Genomic DNA, 22,847 nt, shown 5'->3' with positions numbered 1-22,847 from the left:
GACACCAGAAACAAAATTGTAGACCTGCACCAGGCTGGAAAGACTGAATCTGCAATAGGTAAGCAGCTTGGTTTGAAGAAATCAACTGTGGGAGCAATTATTAGGAAATGGTTGACACACAAGACCACTGATAATCTTCCTCGATCTGGGGCTCCACGCAAGATCTCACCCCGTGGAGTCAAAATGATCACAAGAACGGTGAGCAAAAATCCCAGAACCACACGGGGGGACCTAGGGAATGACCTGCAGAGAGCTGGGACCAAAGTAACAAAGCCTACCATCAGTAACACACTACGCCGCCAGGGACTCAAATCCTGCAGTGCCAGACGTGTCCCCCTGCTTAAGCCAGTACATGTCCAGGCCCGTCTGAAGTTTGCTAGAGAGCATTTGGATGATCTGTGTTGCTCAGCAAGAGCCCCAAAACATCACTGCTCTAGAGGAGATCTGCATGGAGGAATGGGCCAAAATACCAGCAACAGTGTGTGAAAACCTTGTGAAGACTTACAGAAAATGTTTGACCTCTGTCATTGCCAACAAAGGGTATATAACAAATTATTGAGATAAACTTTTGTTATTGACCAAATACTTATTTTCCACCATAATTTGCAAATAAATTCATTAAAAATCCTACAATGTGATTTTCTGGATTTATTTTCTAATTTTGTCTGTCATAGTTGAAGTGTACCTATGATGAAAATTACAGGCCTCTCTCATCGTTTTAAGTGGGAGAACTTGCACAATTGGTGGCTGACTAAATACTTTTTTGCCCCACTGTACATACATACATACAGAGGAATAGAAAGCACATATAGTACTAGAAACACATGGCATGAGGGAATTACATGCTTGAGGGCAGGCTAGGATATCATTCCTGGGAGATAGAGATACATCTATGGAGGACTTTAGTCTAGGAATTCTAAGTGGGAAAGGGTTTCAGGTTACTAAGGGCCTAAAGGAGATAGAGAAAGTGTGTTGTTTTAATGTAACTATAGCTCTGCAGCTGCCTGCAGAAATATGAGAGAGAGCAAGAAGCAAAATAACGGTTTCTGGACAAATATCTATGACCTATGACTTATTACCTATCTGCTAGCTATCCCTTGTCGGTCATAGATCATCGGCAGCCATCACAGAGGCCCGGAAAAACAGACTTTCAGAATATGGTTTGAAAACTTTCCAGAAACTCCTCTCCCAATGAAAAAAAAGGTAGATTCAGCAGCGTGTATGGTGCATTTGTCGTTTGCTGAACTGTGTGAAAATCTGTTCATCTTTAGGCACGCATGCGCGGACTCTCTCTCACACACACACACACACACAGACACACAGGGAGTGTGCAATCAGAGCCATAGTAAAGAGTGAGGCAAATCCTGTTTAAGATCATTCAATTCTAGTTTGATTAATAGGTCAATGTCATAATCGTCAAACGTTTGTTGACAATACGGAGGATTGTTTTCTGAGCTAAACCCCAGCTGTCACAGAGACACAGGGGAAGGCGAAACAATAGAGCTAGAGGTTACGCTAGGTCACCAGCGAACTAATCTCACCTCAGTTTACACTCAATCATTTGCCTGGGAATGCATAAACACACGCGGTCGCGTGTCGCGCGATACTCACGCACACGCGCGGGCGCACACACAGGCACACGCACGTCCTCCTCAGCCCCCCTGTACAGAGTGACGCTGCAACAGATTAAGCCGAGTATCCTTCAATGGCCTGCAGGAATAGCAATAACAGCAGAGGTAGTTACCTTGTCCCATGTGCCCTACTTTGTTGTTCTAACATACTGTCACCTCTGACGGCTCACTCGCTAAAACAACCACACACTGGGCGACTCAATAACAACAAACAACAAAGAAAGAAAACAGAACAGTGCACACACAGAGACACAGTCTAGAGAAGGACATCCGAGATAGTAAACACGGCACACAAAGGTCAAATTCCTGGGGGAAAACCTTTAGGAGATAGTACCTTGAGGAAAACAACTGTGAGAAAAGATCTCAGAAAATATAGTGCTGCAGGACACAAACATAGAAGCAGAACATTCTGTAGGTAAACCACAACAGATGGAGATGTTATAGGAAGAGAGGGACAGAAGAAAATGATGGGACAGAAGTACTACAATGACAGCACAAATGCTCGATTCACTCCAGGGGGGGATGGAAGGAGAGAACAGAGGAGTGCTGCTCACCTCCCACTCCTGTTCAAACTGGAACACACCACTCGTTCTGTCCCCCTCTCCCTCACACGCAGACACAATCTCTTCTTCTGTCTCTCTCTCACCTTTCCATCTGTAAGACGTGCTTGTAGGTCTGACAAGAACATTTCACAGCTGACAGTGAAAACAAAGCCGACCTACACACACGCAAGCGGGCAAACACAGACCCACACAGTTGATAATAACAAGCTATGACCTTTGCACTTTCTTCCTACCTGCGTGTGTGTGTAAGCTCCAATCGTTTGCTCTCCTCTCCGTGTGTTAAGTGTCTGCCAAGCGGGTAGCGGCGAGTCCGGGTTGTTGTGCACAGCCACACTTTCAAAGAGCCCCTCCTTCCTCTTCCTCTCCCTAATCCTCCTTTTCTTCTGCGGATCTCTCTGTGTCTCTGTGTCTCTGTTTCTCTCTCTCTGTGTGTGTTTGTGAAAGTAGTCCAACTCGATAACAGAAAATGTGCAGAAAAGGGGGCGAGAGGCTGAAAAGAGAGCGAGGGAAAGGCGGAGTGGTGTCACCTTGCACATGGTTAAGCCTCTGTGACAAAAGACAGGAGTTGGTCGCAGCTCTTATTGTCTTTCGCTCTCTTTTTCTTGCTCTTTTAACACAGAGACTGGGTTACCTATGCATTACTGAGTAACCTGATTCCTAAGAGTGGATGATTAACAGTGTTAGTGTGTGTGTGTGTGTGTGTGCATTCCTTCAATTCAAATGTAATTCTGCTGTGATGTGCGCGCATGAATATGTGCACATAAATGCAGACATGGTTGGCTCCAAGTGGTTCTATGTATATTTATACAACGGGTGGGTCTAATTCTGAATGCTGATTGGTTCCAGCCGGTGTCTATTTCACTAGTTACCACCAGCTAAAGCTATGATGTTGAAATGTCTATTTACTCTGTTCCATCTCACTGTGCAATCCACTGTCTCATCAGCCCAGCCACGCAATTTATAAACCTGATCTCCACTATAAAAAGCATCTAGACATTATCTCCCATTTCTTTTAGACTAGCATTTGGTTTTCAACAGCGGAAAAATAATTGTTTCAATGTTCAAATTCGATCTCCAGCTGTCCCATAGGAATGAACATGTCGGGATGAGACAGACAGGCATACAGCTTTTCTCAGCCAGTTGAAATCATAAATCAGCTGACGTAATTTTTGTGAAATTATATAATTAAATGTATATAGAAAACAGCTCAAACTAAATGAAGCTAGTTTGCAGTCTTTCCAGCTTCCAGCTTCCGTTTGAAGTGATTGTGTAAGCTGTGTTGTTGGCTTGCTCCTCTGAACGACAGTGTCCTGACGAGAGAGCACATTTTATATGCCATGCGAAATCACTCATTATTAGCCTGACTTCGTCTCAGGCCTAACAACACCCGTGCCAATATATCCTCCAAACACCGGCTTCTCTGGCATTATCACTTAAGTAGGGAATGTGTGTCCGTCTATGCATGTGTACTTACATATGTGCGTGTGAGTGTGTGGGCTCATGAGTCGGGGGAGTACAGCTCTCTAATTAAAGTAGGACACAATGTTGTTTTCGCTAAACAGAAAGCTAGTCGGAGCCTGCGTCTGGCCTGCTATCTAAATGAAGCTGTGATGATGGATCCCCCATTAGGGACTGTAATAACTGGAGAAAGTCTGGAGGGAGATTGAACTGAGCTGAAAGAGCAGAGAGGAGCAGAGAGTACAGTCTCAGCACTCCTTATCTCTTACACAGGAGCACAACGATACTGTATCTACCCATGCAAGGCCAGTCACAGGCATTTCTATGTAGTGTGTGTGTGTGTGATTGTGATTGTGTGTGTGTCTGTGTAAGAAAAATATATATATATGCTGAAATGCAATGCAATGCAATCTCAGTCCCTAGAGCACCAGTTTTGCCTTTGAGCCTCCAAGCTAAACCAAGCCAGTCAGATGTGGAAACAACCACAAACAACCACACACAAACAACTGGTAGCAGCACTAGCCGTTATATACCAGTACCAAAAAGAAAAACACCCTGATGAAAGGACAGTGTTTCATACAGCACTTCTACAGGCACTGGTTTTAAGATATTATATTGCAAATGGACCTTTAGTTCAACTGGTTTCACTGCTTTCCTCTCGTCTCCAATGCTCGTTCTCCTCTGGTTGCTTTGGGTAGAAGTTACCCATAGGCACAGTTATAGATCTAGGATCGGCTTACCTTCTGCCATTCCTCAGAATTAGAGGAGACGCAGACAGAACTGACCTTTGATCAGTGTCCAGGGTTGTTGGCTGAGGATCCTGTGGCTGTCAAACCAGATGACTAATGCAGGTTAACACCACTTCTTATCTCCTAATTATGGGGTTAAGGGTCACCCTGGCGGGGCCTTGGCCAGTAAACCCATAGTCCCCCCACCCAAACACCAATACAGGGGGTTGGTTCCCAGGGTTGGGTTTCCCCAGCACCATAAAAGGAGTGGGAAGGGGGAGAGAGAGAGAGAGAGAGAGAAGGGAGTTTACATGGTTTAGGTTTCCCTGGCTCCCAAAGGGTGTCCCATATAAATAGGTGGGTAGGAAACAGTGGAGAGAGAGAGCGACAGAGAGACAGAGAGAGGCAGAGAGAGACAGAGACAGAGATTGGGTTTCCATGGCACCTGCTGTATTTCCCCTCCAAGAACATTCTGGAACGAGACCTGCGGGGATATCCACCCTCCCTTACCTCTCCATGCTTCCTAAGAGAAACCCAGTAGCCCTATCTCAGTGCAACTTGTCTGCTCTACCTTCCAAGGGAGACATGGCAGGAAAGGCAGCTACAGTGTTAAAAGCAAAGGATCAACAAGCTGCCAGACAGCCAATCTCTTCTCCAAACCTTTGACGGGCACTGTGTATGATGGAGTGTACACACCTTATGGACAGTGTATGGATATAAAATGTGTGTACAGCAGTAGTTATATAGGATGAGCCTTGATTAGAATACAATATATACTGTACATATGAAGTGGGTGAAGCAGTATGCTGACATTATTAAAGTGACCAGTCTCTGAGGTGCCGGGTTGAGTGCCGTGTGGTAGCCGACTAGTAACAGTGACTAAAGTCCAGGGCAGGGTATGGGGCGAAGGCCGGCTAGTTGGTAGAAAATGTATGTAAAATATGTTGGTAGTATGAGGGTTATTGGATAAAACATTGGCTACGCTATCGCTGCGGCTCGGTGCCTTCAAAAACAACAACATCATTAACTTAGTAGTGAACCATCCAAAGCTGAATCCCTAAAAACAGAGATCACGAAGACAACGATCATGTAATATCAGATCAAATCTCCACATTTGAGAAAAGGAGAGGAGTCCACTATAAAGGTTTCTCAGCTGACAGAGAGCAATAGAGGAATAGAGGGAGAGAGCGAAAGCAAAAGCGAGAGAGAGAGAGCTAGAGAGAGGGGAAGAGAAAGAGAGATGGAAGCGTGACAGTAGGCCTTATGGGAAAAGGGGGAGGAAAGAAGGACTGTTTATGGAGGGGAGAAGAGGAGATGAGAGGAGTGCAGTGCAGTGGGGAGAGGGATGATAAAGGATGGGGTAGAGTTTATTTCCCCAGTGGAGCAGAACCACAATTTCTTACCTTCCAAAGCAGAAGATGAGAGGCATTTATCTCTCTGAAAGAGTACGAGAGGGGGAGGAGAGGAGGTGTGGATAAGATGAGACAAGAGGAGGGGAGTAAGGGCATTTTAGAAGGGGAGAAGAGGAGAGGGAGGAGAATGGGTGGAGGTAGGTTTCGAGGTGGAGAGAGGGGACGGGGGAAGTGTAACAGATGGAAAGAGGGGAAGAGGGGCAATGGGGACAGCAGAAGTGTAGAGAGGGGTGAGGAGGAGAGGAAGGGCTGAGGATGCTCACTTCAGGGAGATGAGAGACTTCCATTATGAATCACATCTCCTCTCTTTTAATCTCTTCCCTAATTCTTCCTCTTTCAAAATGAAGAGTTTATTTCCAAAATGCCACGTCAACCAATTGTTCACGTGTTTCTTTCATCAGAGATGATTGCTCATGGGTATGTCCATGTGTGTGTAAAATATGACAGCTTTTTGATTTTTTTTGGTATTCATAAGTTTGAGATTAAAATGTGTTCTTTGAAAAACGCTACATATCCATTGTTAAACTGGAATTGTAGGTTCGTATCCTGTATGTTGGACTGTGACATGTGGTCGTCTCAACTATCTCAAGATGAATGCGCTGTAAGTCGCTCTAGTTAAAAACATCTGCTAAATGACAACCATGTCACGTGTAAAGGTACTACATACAGATCTCATATTACCGTATGGGATTGTTTTAATTTTTTATCAATTGTATCATTTGTACAGTTGTATATTAAAAACGTAGTTACATTTCACTGTAAAACCTAGTAGGACTACTTATTCCTCTGAGAGTGAGGCGGATACTCTCGATAGCATGATCACTTGTCTCTCTGAAATGAAACCATCAAAAAATGATCGATTTTGAACAAATACATGTTTGTCATTGAACAACCCAATGCCGTGATTATATAGTGAAAGAAACGCACCTGAACATGTCCGTATATAGCATTTTGGAAATAAACTCTTCATATTCTCCCTGCCAGTCTAAATAAACATATCTTCATTGGATTATACCCAGTTACCGTTTCTCCCGGTCAATAACAACTGGTAGACTCACACACGGGACTATTCCAAACTTCCAACCCAATGCCTCCCATCTCCAACGCTATAACACCCCTGCCCCCCCACCATCCCTAAAACATATACACTGAGTGCAGGAAACATTAGGAACACCTGCTCTTTCCATGATATAGACTGACCAAGTGAATTGGTAGAAGGTGCCAGGCGCACAGGTTTGAGTGTGTCAAGAACTGCAACGCTGCTGGGCTTTTCACTTGAACTTGAACACAACTGTGGGCAGCATTGAAGTCAAACGTGGGACAGCATCCCTCTGGAACGCTTTTGACTTCCTTGTAGAGTCCACGCCCCGACGAATTAAGGCTGTTCTGAGGGCAAAAGGGCGCGCAACTCAGTATTAGGAAGATGTTCCTAATATTGTGTACACTTAGTGTGCCTATACACAACCCCCACCCCCCAAAATGGGAATATCATGATTACCCCTCCCGGTCAGTAGCTCATCTGCTGAGGAGAAGGTAGAACTGGACTCTCCAAGTTCAAAGTAGAGAAATATCTCATAGCCTATATGAGCAGCCATGGCCCCTGAGGCACTGCTTGGCACTGACCATAAGCCACAGCACAGCAGGCTCGGATATATTCTGAGATACTCTAACCTCCCTGTGTGCAAAGTGTAAAGTCAGCACACCACCTGACCCTCTAAGCCCTGTGGGAGAGCCAATCAGGCAGTGCTAAAGACAATAAGCTCCGTCCACTTTCACAGGTCAGGGGTCAGATGTCAAGGGTTAGGGGCAGGGCTGACCAGTCAGCTCTGTAATGATGTGTCTGGCTCCTGTGAAGGAGAGGTCCAGTGGGTTGCTGTGTGTGTGTGTGTGTGTGTGTGTGTGTAAGGGCCTGTGTGAGCCTGTGAACCACATCAAATCCCCACCACCCACGTGCCAGTATGTATGGTTATACTAAGAGCTCAAGTTTATGACAGAGACCTTATGAGTCTCACTGGATATAGCCTGTCAAACAGCACGACCAGGAGAGAATGTGTTAAACAAAGGATAAACACACGCACCCACACATGCATGCATGCTCACTAGGGCTGTCCCCGACTAAAAAATATCTTGGTCGACCAAGAGTTGTCTGTTCTTTCGACCAATCAATTAGTAAAAAATGTTCAACTTGTTTTTTTCCCATATACTGACGCATCCTATGTGTTTTAATCAAATCAACTATATTCACTGAGCTTGTCTGACGCTTTAAGCACACTCGTTGATTAAATAATGAAGACACAAATGACTAGGGGGTGTCTGACCAGCAATTGATTTGATTGTGCCGGGCCAGGCTCAGACTTGCTGCACTGTGTTAAAAAAAAAAAAAGACAGCGAGTGACTGTGTGACCAGCACCCGTTGTCTCTCTCTCCTCCCTGATGCAGCGACCACCACAGAACATCAACAGTGTTTATCGCGCCGTCCGTGTTGATGAAGCTGCAACATAATTACCGACATATCTGACTGAATAGTGCTGTAAGCAAAATCTCTAATTGGTATAAGAAAAACATCCCCTATTCATCCTCCTTCAACCCATGCTCTCTTTACGTGACACATGTATTCATTGCGTGCACATGACCAAAGACCTGTTTGCACGGGACTGGTATTACTAAAGAGTGTTGATTTTGTAAATATTACTCCAGAATGTCCAGTATTCCAGAGGACTATTATTCCAAACTGCGGCCTGAAATAATTATTTTTTAAATAAATTGACAGTTATGAAGGAAGCCTGGAGGTTTTTTTTCGAGGCATGAAGATACAATATTTCAACATGTCCAGGTGATAGGGCCACAACTTGGTTCCCAAGTTTCTAAACCATACCAAACCATTTTTGGTATAGTGTCGCCACAATATTTGAATTGAGGAAGTGTGATCATAATCATTAGGATATTTTATCAATCCGCAGTACGTCCTAAATGTCCCGCAGCCTTCAGATGTGAGCTAAACAGTGTTTTAAGGCTATGGATGAGAAAGTTAAGTTATAATTTCCAAACATTTACGTCAGTTTTGTGCCATCTCAGTGCTAGAGGCGTCATCACAGACCCTAGTTCGATCCCGGGCTGTATCACAACCAGCCGTGAGTCCCATAAGGCAGCGCACAATTGGCCCAGCGTCGTCCGGGTTAGAAGAGGGTTTGGCGGGGTAGGCCGTCATTGTAAATAAGAATTTGTTCTTAACTGACATGCCTAGTTAAATAAAGGTTCAATGAAATTACATGTAAAAAAATTAAAGCATGCTGCTTTGCGATAACAGTTGCATTAAATAGGCTAAATATATTTTTTACTGATGATGATGCATCTGGCAATATTCAATTAATTCATATGCACAAAACAGTCAACAAAAGCTTTCACTGAAAGTTGATAGGCCACATGTTGGCCCTTCACATACACTACCGTTCAAAAGTTTGGGGTCACTTGGGATCCTGGCTGACTGGCGGATCCTGGCTGAATGGCGGATCCTGGCTGAATGGCGGATCTGGAAGATCCTGGCTGACTGGCGGATCCTGGCTGACTGGCGGATCTGGAAGATCATGGTTGACTGGCGGCTCTGGCTGCTCTGGCTGCTCCATGCAGACTGGCGGCTCTGGCTGCTCCATGCAGACTGGCGGCTCTGGCTGCTCCATGCAGACTGGCAGCTCTGGCTGCTCCATGCAGACTGGCAGCTCTGGCTGCTCCATGCAGACTGGCAGCGCTGGCTGCTCCATGCAGACTGGCAGCGCTGGCTGCTCCATGCAGACTGGCAGCTCTGGCTGCTCCATGCAGACTAGCAGCTCTGGCTGCGCTGAACAGGCAGGAGACTCCGGCAGCGCTGGAGAGGAGAAAGGCTCTGGCAGCGCTAAACAGGCGGGAGACTCCGGCAGCGCTGGAGAGGAGAAAGGCTCTGGCAGCGCTAAACAGGCGGGAGACTCCGGCAGCGATGGAGAGGAGAAAGGCTCTTGCAGCGCTAAACAGGCGGGAGACTCCGACAGCGCTGGAGAGGAGAAAGGCTCTGACAGCGCTGGACAGCCGGGAAACTCCGGCAGCGCTGGAGAGGAGAAAGGCTCTGGCAGCGCTGAACAGGCGAGGCGCACTGAAGGCCTGGTGCGTGGTGCTGGCACTGGTGGTACTGAGCCGAGAACAGGCACAGGAAGCCTGGTGCGGGGAGCTGGTGTGTGGAGGTGGCACAGGATGGACCGGACCGTGAAGGCGTACTGGAGAGCTTGAGAGCAGAGCTGGCACAGGACGTGCAAGGCTAGGGAGGTGCACAGGAGGGCTGGTGCGTGAGGCTGGCACAATCTTCACCAGTCGACTGGTGTGTGGAGGTGGCACAGGATGGACTGGACCGTGAAGGCGTACTGGAGAGCTTGAGAGCAGAGCTGGCACAGGACGTGCAAGGCTAGGGAGATGCATAGGAGGCCTGGTGCGTGAGGCTGGCACAATCTTCACCAGCCGACTAACACACACCTCATGACGAGTATGGAGCGCTGACCCAGGTGCCATCAAATCCCCGACACGCTCCGTCGGGCGAATTCCGTGCCTAAAGCACCAACACAGCAACTCCCTCATAACTCTCTCCTCCAATTTCCCCATTAACTCCTTCACAGTCTCTGCTTCGCTCACCTCCGACACCGGCTCTGGTTCTGGTCTCCTCCTTGGCTCCTCACGATAAACAGGGGGAGTTGGCTCAGGTCTGACTCCTGATTCTGCAACACTCTCCCTGAGTCCCCACCCGCCCCCCCCCAAGACATTTTTGGGGCTGACTCTCGGGCTTCCTTCCGCGCCGCCGTGCTTGTCTCTCCAACTCCATTCTCCTATAACCCTCTTTGCACTGCTCCAGCGAATCCCAGGCGGGCTCCGGCATTCTCCCTGGGTCGACCGCCCACCTGTCTATTTCCTCCCAAGTCGTATAATCCAACCTTTGTTGCTCCTGCTGCCGCTGCCTGTCACCACGCCGCTTGGTCCTGTTGTGGTGGGTGATTCTGTTACGGTTTTCTTGCGGTGAAGGAGAGGCGGACCAAAATGCAGCGTGGTATTCTTGATACATGTTTAATGACGATGAAAAAACTAACAATACAAAAACAACAAACGTAACGTGAAAACCTATACAGCCTATCTGGTGCAAATAAACACAGAGACAGGAACAATCACCCACGAAACACTCAAAGAATATGGCTGCCTAAATATGGTTCCCAATCAGAGACAACGATAAACACCTGCCTCTGATTGAGAACCACTTCAGGCAACCATAGACTTACCTAGAAAACCCCACTAAGCCACAATCCCAATATGCACGAAAAAACCCCAAGACAAAACACACCACATAAAAAACCCATGTCACACCCTGGCCTGACCAAATAAATAATGAAAACACAAAATACTAATAACAGGGCGTGACAACGCCAGATTCTATATGGAATATCTACATAAGCGTACAGAAGCCCATTATCAGAAACCATCACTCCTGTGTTCCAATGGCACGTTGTGTTAGCTAATCCAAGTTGATCATTTTAAAAGGCTAATTGATCATTTGAAAACCCTTTTGCAATTATGTTAGCACAGTTTAAAACTGATGTCCTGATTGAAGAAGCAATAAAACTGGCCTTCTTAAGACTAGTTGAGTATCTGGAGCATCAGCATTTGTGGGTTCGATTACAGGCTCAAAATGGCTAGAAACAAATAACTTTCTCTGAAACTCGTCAGTTTATTCTTGTTCTGAGAAATGAAGGCTATTTCATGCAATAAATTGCCAAGAAACTGAAGATCTCGTACAACGCGGTGTACTACTTCCTTCACAGAACAGCACAAACTGGTTCTAACCAGAATAGAAAGAGCAGTGGGAGGCCCTGTGCACAACTGAGCAAGAGGACAAGTACAGTAGAGTGTCAAGTTTTAGAAACAGATGCCTCACAAGTCGTCGACTGGCAGTTTCATAAATAGTACCCGCAAAACACCACTCTCAACTTCACCAGTGAAGAGGCAACTCCGGGATGCTGGCCTTCTAGGCAGAGTTCCTCTGTCCAGTGTCTGTGTTATTTTGCCCATCTAAATATTTTATTTTTATTAGCCAGCCTGAGCTATGGATTTTTCTTTGCAACTCTGCCTAGAAGGCCAGCATCCCAGAGTCGCCTCTTCACTGTTGACGTTGTGACTGGTGTTTTGTGGGTACTATTTAATGAAGCTGCCAGTTGAGGACCTGTGAGGCGTCTGTTTCTCAAACTAAACACTCTCATGTACTTGTCATCTTGCTCAGTTGTGCAGGAGGACGTGAAAAATAAAATAAAAAGTAACAAAAGAACAGTACATAACAATAACGAGGCTATATACAGGGGGTACCTGTAACGAGTCAATGTGCGACGGTACAGGCTAGTAGAGGTAATGTGTACATGTAGGTAGCGGCAGTGCCAGATAGCCCGAAAATAATTTAAGAAAAACGTCAATGTAGCCTATAATTTGCACATGAATGATACATTTATTGTTTTTTCTTTATTCAACCTGCCCTTTATCCACACAATATTTCATGACCCTAAACATGCCTGCCCCGTGGATATAACCGTTATGAGTCAACCCGCGCATCACTCACACACACAAACAAACTTACCCACACATCACCACATCTGGCCGTGAATATAGATTGTGTTTTAAATGTTTAATGAGGACAAATCTAAAGCCAAGCCATTTGCAGCAATGTTAAGTGTGCATGGATCAAAGCAATGGAGGCCAGGCAGACAGCAGGCTGACAGATGGGGGATAACAACACAGATATCAGCAGAAAGACCCAGTCGAGGCTGATTGAACCATACTATATGAAGCTTCGCAGGGTACAGTTAGAAACAGGCATAGACACAGGCATGCAGGCACACACCCTTCCACATTCATACAAGCTGATCTATCTTCCCTGCAACTTGCAGGGTGTGTGAGTGTGTATGTGTGTGTGTGTGTATGTATCACCAAAGCAGAGATTCAGTAACAGAATTACCACTACTGAGACGTATACTTAAAATTAGACATGCTGTTGTAATAACTAGTTCATATCAATGGCGCTGGGTTTTACATTCACGATTTGACATTACTTTGAGCAATGAACACACACACACACACACACACACACACACACACGCACACAGACACACACACACACACACACACAAATGCACGTTACAGACAAAGATACATGCACTTACACACTCACACAAACAGCAAAGTTGCCAATGACATCCAGATATTTGAAAGCTAAGAATTCCCATTGGTTTTCTCACCAGGTTCGCTATCTGAAATTGCGTCAATGGGAAAAGCAGCCCCTCAGTACTCGGAGACCTCACTGGTAATACAAGAGGGAAATCCTCCCTCTCTCAACCTGGAAAGAAACAGGGAAACAGTAAGCATTACAGCTGAAGAGAAATAACATACAATCGTGCTCAGGGATTTGGATAACAAATAGCATACAAGTTGATCAAAAGTACCATAAACAAACAGGAGTTTGTTTAATCAATCAATCATAGTATATGTTAATTTTTTTTTTTTTACAGAGCTTTCAAGTGTGTGCCAGTGTGCCAGAGAATGCCCATCTTTTCGCAAAATCGTAACTTTCCGTAGCCTCTCAATGATATGTTGCCCAGACATACAGTGAATAAAGACAGTGAGAGTGAATAAGAGTTCATTACAGACTTCGAGAGTGTCTAAGTCACATGGTACGGCATTATAAGAGACAGAGGGAGGCTGAAAAGAGTGGGGTATTTTAAGATGGAAGCAAGAGCAAAGAGAGTAGGTAATAGAACAAGTGTATTATGTCCTTCGCCCATCCTTCTCTCCTCCTTGCTGTGTTTCCAGATGGCCATCTCCTTCTTAGAGAGAACAGAGGACGTGACCTCTGTCAAAGGCTCAAGAAATGTCTGCCGTTGGGCCCTGGGAGTAGACACATACTCACCTACACAGCAGTCTCCATATTAGACACTGACAACAGGGGCCTGAGGCATTAAAGTTACACACTGAGCCACTCACACTCACACACGTATGCAATCAAGCACACACCTGCACACGCACACACACACACACACACACACACACACACACACACACACACACACACACACACACACTCTCAGATCCACATGAGGTCTCTGTCTATTCTTCTCCTCCCGTTGACTGTTAATAGCTGGAGTATTGCCATTGTTTGTCTGTTAACAGCAGCCCAGTATGGTAACAGCCCACTGATGGTGACATGACTGGGCCAGATTGGCCTATAATGGAATGGCTGCCGTAAAGCTCTATACGACCAGGGGGAATGGGAGGAAAACCTACTATATCCCAAACAGAGCCACACTGTCTAAGGGGAGAGGAGGGGTGAAGTGAGATGAAAGAAGAGGAGGGTAGGGGAGGAAGGGAGGGGTGAAGGGAGAGATGGTCATAGGTAGGGAGGGAAGGCCAGTGTTTCTTTACATATTACAGAGATAAAACACTCGGGGAGATAGTAGACTAATCAAGCAATGCAGTCAATCAGTCTGACACGCTGACTCATCATCAATCAAGCAGGGTCTGGGCTGTACACATGGATACGAGCCAATCAGAGACACGAATCAGAGAAAAAAAGAGAGTAAGAAGGAGAAAGCGAGAGCGAGTGAGAGAGGGAGAAAAGGAGAAAGAGAACAAGGGGAAGACGGGGGCAGAGAGAGAAAGAAGAGTAAGCAGAGGGAAAGGTAAATGGAGAGGGGGTAGAAAGAGAGAATGGGAGATGTGGAGCGAGAGTGGTGGCTCCAACAAGGCACAGCCGACAGTCTTAAAATAGACATTAAAACGTTTCTTTAAAAAGATGATGACTTCTTACTGCTAGCAGCAAAAACTGCAAAAATGACATTGCTGTTTAGAATGAATTTACTTCCTTGTGCGCAAAGAGAGCTTGGATGTCGTCATGATAAGTTAACAGGGCAAAGAATTATTATTATTATTTCTTTTTTTACGTTTCCAATATACTGTACAAATCCAGAATAAAAATTCTCAAATGAGGGTTATAGTTTGGCCAAGTTTGAGAGCAGTGAGTGAGTTTGGTGTGTAGGCCTATTGAGTGGGTGTAGAGTGCGACCTGTGTGAGATGAGTATTCTGTATGAGAAAGACACTGTACTGTACAGCCAAATGACCCTCATTAAAAGGGCATGCGTGCATGTGTGTGTCTGTATCCCTCAAAACATTCCATGCATGACTAGTCAAAACACACACGCACTGCCCTTAAGAACAATCCAATTATGACCTAACAGGATATTGTTCTCTCTTCAGGAACGACCGCAGAGATAATGAAGCTAATGGAGAACAGTAATCTCTCTCTGCTCCATTACACTCATGTCCCCCAAAGTAGCACAGTGCTACATTAGCTTAGCATACAGAGCAACAGTAGCCATTTCCCACAGCCGCCACTTTAGCTTAGCGCACATCACATCTCCCACTGTCAATGCAGTTAGCAGTTAGTGACGCAACAACACCCACACAAGTATGCTAGCAATCTAGGGTTGCTACATTGGGCTTCCCAGAATAGGGCTCTACTGCCTGGTGAGCACTACATCTGTTCTGGGAGATTGTTGAATACCTGGATGAAGTTGAAAAGGATTTTCATGATGAGCTCGGTCCAACTTGACAACCCTATAAAACTACAGCTGCATTCAACACATCGTCACCGATCCACCCCAGTCTCTGGAGATGGTGTCAAGTGTGAATCAATGCTAGCCTCTGAACGCACCACTAAGGGAACAGCAGCAGACAAAAGGCTAGGACACACACACACACGAGCGCAAGTGCACATATACAAACACACACACGGGAGTTTGGTGTGTATGGCGATAACGTGTGATTCTCACCAAACTGGCAGTCAGGGTATCAGATGGTGTTAAAAGGGGAGGGTTCACACACACACTCTCTCTTCCCACATTCATACACAACCTGACTGAATCCCATCACCTTGTGTCTCCAGTGTGTGTGCGTGTATGAACCCTATCCCAAAACCTGAGCCCTAACCCGCCAGAGTGAATGCCTAAACTTAAGATAAAACGTCACATTTCGAAAGGGAGACTGAGTTCCTGTTGGTCACACACAAACACTCTACTATGTGAACATGCATTCAAAGAACCTGGGTTAGACATTTACCGCCCCCCCCCCCCCCCCCCCTCCACTAATTGCATTAGGCTAAAATTATCTATCTCATCAAGAGAGCATCCCTGATCATCCCTATTGCCTCTGATCTGGCAGACTAACTTTTGCTTTTTGCTTTTGATACTTAATTATATTACTTTTACTTGGTGACTTTCACTTTTAATTGAGTAATTGTCTATTAAGGTATCTTTACTTTGACTCAAGTATGTTTGGGTACTCAATTGGGTACTTTTTCTACCACTGCATGTTTCCTTCTCCCTGCACCTGTTTTTCCCCCTTTCTGTTATCATTTTAGTGTGCGTCCCAGCACAAACAAGCACAAGCAATTTACTTTTCCTTCCTTTCACCACCACCAGTGAGTGAGTGACTGAGTGTGTGTTTGTCTGTTCTCTTCAGGCCCTCCCCTGTAACAAGGCAAATCGTTTTTTATAACTCAACCAAAACAAGACTACAGTCCGCAATTTCAAATGGGAACAAATGAGTCATAGTGGGCAGAACAAGCAAGGAGGTGAGCATAGCCAAGCGTGAGCTAGCGAGCTCTTATAGGTGCGTTCTAGTACATTTGCATATTTCCGTTAGGGAACGCTTACTCCGAATTGCGTGTGAGCAATAACTCAATTCGCCTTCGCACTCCTTCAAAACTACGCAATTTAAAAAAAAAGTTTGCCAAAGGGTAAAGTTTACAAAACTTACTCCACTCTGTTCATAACATATTCTAGTTTTGGGAACAGAAAACTGTATTGGGATCAAATGTTTCATTGATGAGGAAATCTGCAGAATGTCGGGTAAAATCCATCTCGTTCCATCTTCTCCCACTGCCGGCCACTGGGCCAAGCGGAGGCTTCACATTTATACATCCGGTGAAATATCTGTCTCATTGTTCTATCTGTGACCGAAGTGTCATGTAAATAAGCAGTATAACACACAGGAAGAGCTTTTACCATGTAATAACCATGAACACCGGTAACTTGTAGTCCGGTTAGAAGTAGGTGAGAGGCCTTATCTGTTCACTGCATTACCAGACACCCACAACATACACCAGTCACACATGGGCTTACCTTGCCATATAAATATAGACCACATACACAGAAGGTATAGAAGGAACAGAGGCGGAGAATTGTACAAGCGGATGAGTGTACCTACCACACACTATTGCCATGACTATACCCACACATGCATTTACGTTTGTTTAGACCAGGTTATACGAACAGACCCCACAGTGCAACACAATTAGACCAAACCAAATCACGAGAAAACCAAAAGATACTTGACATTGGAAATAATATTTTTTTTAAAACAGAGCAAACTAGAATGCTATTTGGCCCTAAACAGAGAGTAAACATTTGCAGAAAACCTGACCACTGTGACTGACCCAAAATTAAGGAAAGCTTTGACTATGTAAAGACTCAGTGAGCGTAGCCTTGCTATTGAGAGAGCATAGCATAGCCTTGATACTGGCTCTCAAGAGAAGACAGGCTATGTGCACACTGCCCACAAAAAAAAGAGGTGTAAACTGAGCTGCACTTCCTAATCTCCCGCCAAATGTATGACCATATTAGATTGACATATTTCTTTCAGATCTTTTGAAAACAAATCAAATTCTGATATACTCCCATATCTATTGGGTGAAATACCACACTGTGCCATCACAGCAAGATTGTTTGAAACCTGACAGTGTTTTTATATACTTTTATTTTATTTTGGCTCCAGCAGGTCTGTTGGGCTTAGTTGCTGTGAGCACTGCTGTCTGTCCCGGGATCCTGCCTGATTCAGCATAGGGGGAGAGACATGAAAGCCCAGCTACTGGGGAATCCACGCCTACGTTTTATTTTTCTTCCACCCCATTTGCCGGACGCCGCTCTGGCCTGGTGGAAGTTTTGCCGCCGTGTCGGCTTTACACAGCCGACTGGCCGGTGCTCAGCAGGGTTCCATCCCCGATTGGGGGTCCCCATCCCTGGAGAAGGAGCTGTTCTTGACCTAACCAACCAGCCATGGAGGTAAGTCACTCGCCGTGGAAGTCGAAGAAAGCATCCTCTGGCAATGGAGGTCTCCATGGAAATGTTGAACCCAGATCTGACTAAGACCAGAAACAGCTTTGCCGCCCTGGGTCCAGATGTTCCGGCGCCTTCTTCCTTGGGTGCTTCCCATTCAAGATCGAATCCTTAGGTACCTGCGTCTACATCCTTGGTTCTGTCTCCCTCTCCGGTGGCTTCAACCTCAGGTTCAGAACCTCGGAGCTCCCACCCTCATCAGAACGTGAGTCTACCTGAGACACAGGCTCATTCAACATCACCGGCTGTCATCATAGGCAGCTCTATGGTGAGAAACATCTCAGTTCCAAAGGCAAAAACCCTGTGCTACCCAGGCGCACGAGTACAGGATATCACAAGGCTGCTTCTGACTGTTCTACGACAGATTGCTGGGAGCTGACACTGTCGTAGTCCATGTGGGGTCAAACAACCGCAGGAGAGCCAGCTCTGAACATTATGAAAAATGATTTTATAGAACTGATTTTAGTATTCAAAGTATCCAGTAACCAGTGCCTGCAACCTGGTTCAGGTTGTCAGTCAACCTACCAGGGTAGTTGGTAACAGCACAGGAATGAAACCATCAATATGTATTGATCCCATCTTTACTAATGCTGCAGAAATTTGCTTTAAAAGCAGTATTCAAATATATAGGATGTAGTGATCACACTATAATAGCCATATCTAGGAAAACCAAAGATCCAAAGGCTGGGCCTAATATAGTGAGTGTGTAAGAGGTCATACAATCATTTATGTGGTGATTCATATGTTGATGTTGTAAGTAATATTTGCTGGTCTGTGGTGTGTAATGAAGAGCAACCAGATGCTGCACTTGACACATTTATGAAATTGCTTATTCCAGTAACTAATAAGCACGTACCCATTAAGAAAATGACTGTAAAAATTGTTAAATCCCCTTGGATTGATGCGGAATTGAAAAGTTGTATAGTTGAGAGGGATGAGGCAAAAGGTATGGCAACTAACACTGGTAGCCCAACTGATTGGCAAACATATTGCAAATTCAGAAATCATGTGAATAAACTAAATAAAAATAAACTATACTATGAAACAAAGACAAATTATATAAAGAATGATAGTAAAAAGCTTTGGGGCACTTAAATGACATTTTTGGGAAAAAAGCCAACTCGGCTCCATCATTTATTGAATCAGATGGCTCATTCATCACAAAGCCCACTGATATTGCCAACTACTTTAATTACTTTTCCATTGGCAAAATAAGCAAACTTAGGGATGACATGCCAGCAACAAATGCTGACATTACACATCCAAGTATATTGGATCAAATTATGAAAGACAAGTATATTGCTTTTGAATTCCGTAAAGTCAGTATGGAAGAGGTGAAACAATGACAAGCCACCAGAGTCTGACAATCTGGATGGAAAATTACTGAGGATAATAGCAGACTATATTGCCACATCTTCAATTTAAGCCTAGTAGAAAGTGTGTGCCATCAGGTCTGGAGGGAGGATAACGTCATTCTGCTACCAAGAATAGTAAAGCCCCTGGCTCAAATAGCTGACCAATCAGCCTGGTATCAACCCTTAGTAAACTTCAGGAAAAAATGGTGTTTGACTAGATACAATGCTATTTCAAGGTAAACAACTTGACAACAGACTTTCAGCACGCTTATAGGGAAGGATACTCAACATGCACAGCACTTACACAAATGAGTGATGATTGGCTGAGGAAAAATTATAACAAAATTATTGAGGGGGCTGTTTTGTTAGACTTCAGTGCAGCTTTTGACATTATTAATCATAGTCTGCTGCTGGAAAAACGTATGTGTTCTGGCTTTACATCCCCTGCTATAATGTAGATACAGATTTACTTGTCTAAAAGAACACAGAGGATGTTCTTTAATGGAAGCCTCTCTAGCATAATCCAGGGAGAATCAGGAATTCCCCAGGGTAGCTGTTTAGGCCCCTTGCTTTTTTCAATCTTTACTTGATTTTCAGTAAAGCCAGAGTGTCTATGTACTGTATGTGGATGACTCAACACTATACACGTCAGCTACTACAGCGACTGAAATGACTACAACACTTAACAAAGAGTTGCAGTTCGTTTCAGAGCGGGTGGCAAGGAATAAGTTAGTACTGTAGATACGTGGCAGTGGTGGAGTAGGGGCCTGTTGTGAAATCTGTGAATGTTTTGTAATGTTTTTAAAATTGTATAAACTGCCTTAATTTTGCTGGACCCCAGGAAGAGTGGGGATCCATCATAAATACAAATACAAAAAGGGCAGCCAGCGAAGAACAAACACCATGTTTATTTTTTCCACCTTTTGTACTTTAACTATTTACACATCGTTACAACACTGTACATAGCTATAATGTGACGTTTGAAATGTCTCTATTCCTTTGGAACTTTTGTGAGTGTAATGTTAACTGTTTATTTGTTATTGTTTATTTCACTTTTGTTCATTATCTATTTCACATGCTTTGTCTATGTAAACATTTGTTTCCCATGCCAATAAAGCCCTTTGAATTGAATTGAATGAGAGAGAGGCAAAGAGGAAAGTTCAGGTCTTTAAGCCTTCAGCCTTACCTTGCCTCTCCATTCCATCCTCTGTCTCTCCTCCCCTTTCTTCATGCCTCACTCTGCCTCTCTCTCACATCTTACCTCCCCTCCCTCTGCGTCACCCTGCATCCCTTCATATGTCCCCCTGCCTATGTTCTCCTCTGTTTTGCTCTTTGCACAGACTGTCAGTCCAAATGGGACTATAGAGACAACCAAGCATAAAACCTCAGTCATCACATCTACACACACAAACACACACACACACACACACACACACACACACACACACACACACACACACACACACACACACACACACACACACACACACTGCCACTCCCATGCAGAAAGCAGCTGCTCCCCCTGACCTTCCTGAAATATTTAACTATTTCTCGTTCCTCAATTCAGCTTTTCACTTTGTCCTTACTCGGCATCCCCCGCCTGACCAGCGTAGTCAAAGAAGATTTTCACTGCGGCTGCTCTCTTCAGCCACTCTGCCATCCTTCATGCTACTTCAGGAAAATGGCATTGAAATCTTATTTGGAGTTCACAGGAGAGAGAGAGGTGAGGATGGGAGGGAGGGAGATAAAGAGAGAAAGAAAGAGAAAAAGAGAGAATGTGGGACAAAATAAGAGAATCACAAGTAGTCCGGCAGTGAAAATACTTTTACAAATTCATGGGAAAGAGGGTCAGACAAATATCTTGGGGTGTGGTGGGATGGGGTGAGGTTGGGTGATGCTGCACGAGTGGCAGTCGTTGCCATTTAAGATGAGGGAGGATGATCTTTTTTTTATATGAGCATGGCCTTATTTTTTATATTAGCATATTGGATGAATGCCATTCATATTCCATTAACCCAGCTCAATGCAACATTGACAAGTTTAGGCTACTACATGACAGTCAAATTTTCCCTGTACCCACTATGAATTAAAAGTTGAAAATGTAGGTGCACAGGTAGAGACAATTTTGAGTAATCAATACTGCCATTCAATACCGCCTTGCACACTCTTGCCTGCATCTAGCTGAAAACAGTTTAGCAGTTACACCGGTGGGCCCCTTGACTTGGAAGAGTTCTAATGTTGGATAGCAATAGCTAGCTAACATAGCATCCCTCTCTGTTTGAGTAGGCTAAAATAGCAAGCTGCATTTGCTAGCTAAGTTTTTTTTTAAATAACTACAAAATAAAAACTCTCCCTAATTTTGGAAGAAATTTATTTGTCCAAACTGTTCAACTATTGTCTTTCTCTCTCATTGAGTGAACTACTCACCACGTGTGACGCACTGCAGTGCTAGCCAGCTGTAGCTTATGCTTTCAGTATATTCTCTGATCCTTTCATTAAGTGGACAACAAGTCAGTTCATGCTGCAACAGCTCTGATGGGTTGTAGGATGTTATAACTACTGTGTAAGTCTATGGAAGGTGTTGAGAACCATGAGCCTCCTAGGTTTTCTATTGAATTCAATGTACACAGAGGAGGACAGAAGCTACATGTCCTCCGGCTTCGCCATGGTGCTACCCTACAGAGTGCTGCTGAGGCAACTGTAGACCTTCATTGTAAAACAGTGTGTTTTAGTCAATTATTTGGTGACGTGAAAACATTTAGTATAGCTTTATGTAAAAAAATAATAACTTTAACTATGTGGCGTGGCGAACCTATAGGCCTTCAGAGTGTGACAGGTTTGTGATTCTGAAAGGACAGCAACCGTAATACCAGCGCACTCATGTAGGAGAGCATTAAGAGAGTGCACTTTTTGTAAAACACAAAGGCCAGTGTTCCAGCACAATATCATCTTCAGGGAGCAATAATGTGCAGCTCTGAACTGGTTTTGGCATGGAGCAGCTCACAGAAGAATGACATCGGTAGCCGGTAGGGTAGAAAATACATTTCAATTGAAGATATCTACCAGCACGGGCACAACTTTCACTGGGACATGTCCCCGCCACATTCTGAAATTGCATTTTTGCCCCCTCCAATTTACATAACGAGGCAATGGTGTGCTTTAGGACCGTGCAGAAGCCTCCAAGTGGTCAGATAAGACTGTTTGGAGTGTTTATCTGACTGAATATTTTTTTTAAATAAAAAGTTATGTCCCCCCCACTTCTAAAACCAAAGTTTCGCCCCTGTCTACCATTAAATACTAACTAAGGCAATAATGGGTACGCAAACCAGTTATTGAAAAAATGTGGTCTGAAGTGTTGTTTACTAGGCTATTTGTGATGTGCAATTGTCATCATGCATCAGGGGCGTACACATGGATGGGGCCTGTGTGGACACAAGCCCACCCAATCAGATTGATGTGTTTTAAGCATTGTTGTGGACTT

At 44.6% G+C, this 22,847-nt stretch overlaps 1 protein-coding gene and 1 long non-coding RNA gene across 6 annotated transcripts in view; one reads left to right on the top strand and one right to left on the bottom strand.

Annotated features, from left to right (window-relative positions):
* Window positions 1-22,847, top strand: part of LOC118964910 (uncharacterized) — a 450,019-nt gene that overhangs the window by 247,032 nt on the left and 180,140 nt on the right. The gene's annotated exons all lie outside the window — the stretch shown is intronic.
* LOC110526161 (xylosyl- and glucuronyltransferase LARGE2s) overlaps window positions 1-22,847 on the bottom strand; it is a 216,520-nt gene that overhangs the window by 32,931 nt on the left and 160,742 nt on the right. For 3 of the 4 annotated variants that reach the window (XM_090238199.1, XM_021606823.3, XM_090238198.1), the window contains one exon: window positions 13,082-13,179. The gene's annotated coding sequence lies outside the window, so the exon portion shown is untranslated. Of the gene's footprint in view, window positions 1-2,427; window positions 2,640-13,081; window positions 13,180-22,847 lie in introns of those variants that run through there. The other variant, XM_021606824.3, reaches the window with a different exon arrangement.

The sequence above is a fragment of the Oncorhynchus mykiss genome, chromosome 6, assembly GCF_057628025.1.
Source record: "Oncorhynchus mykiss isolate SJ-2025 chromosome 6, ASM5762802v1, whole genome shotgun sequence".
NCBI classification, from domain to species: Eukaryota; Metazoa; Chordata; class Actinopteri; order Salmoniformes; family Salmonidae; genus Oncorhynchus; species Oncorhynchus mykiss.
This window is presented reverse-complemented; position numbering and strand designations above follow the sequence as displayed.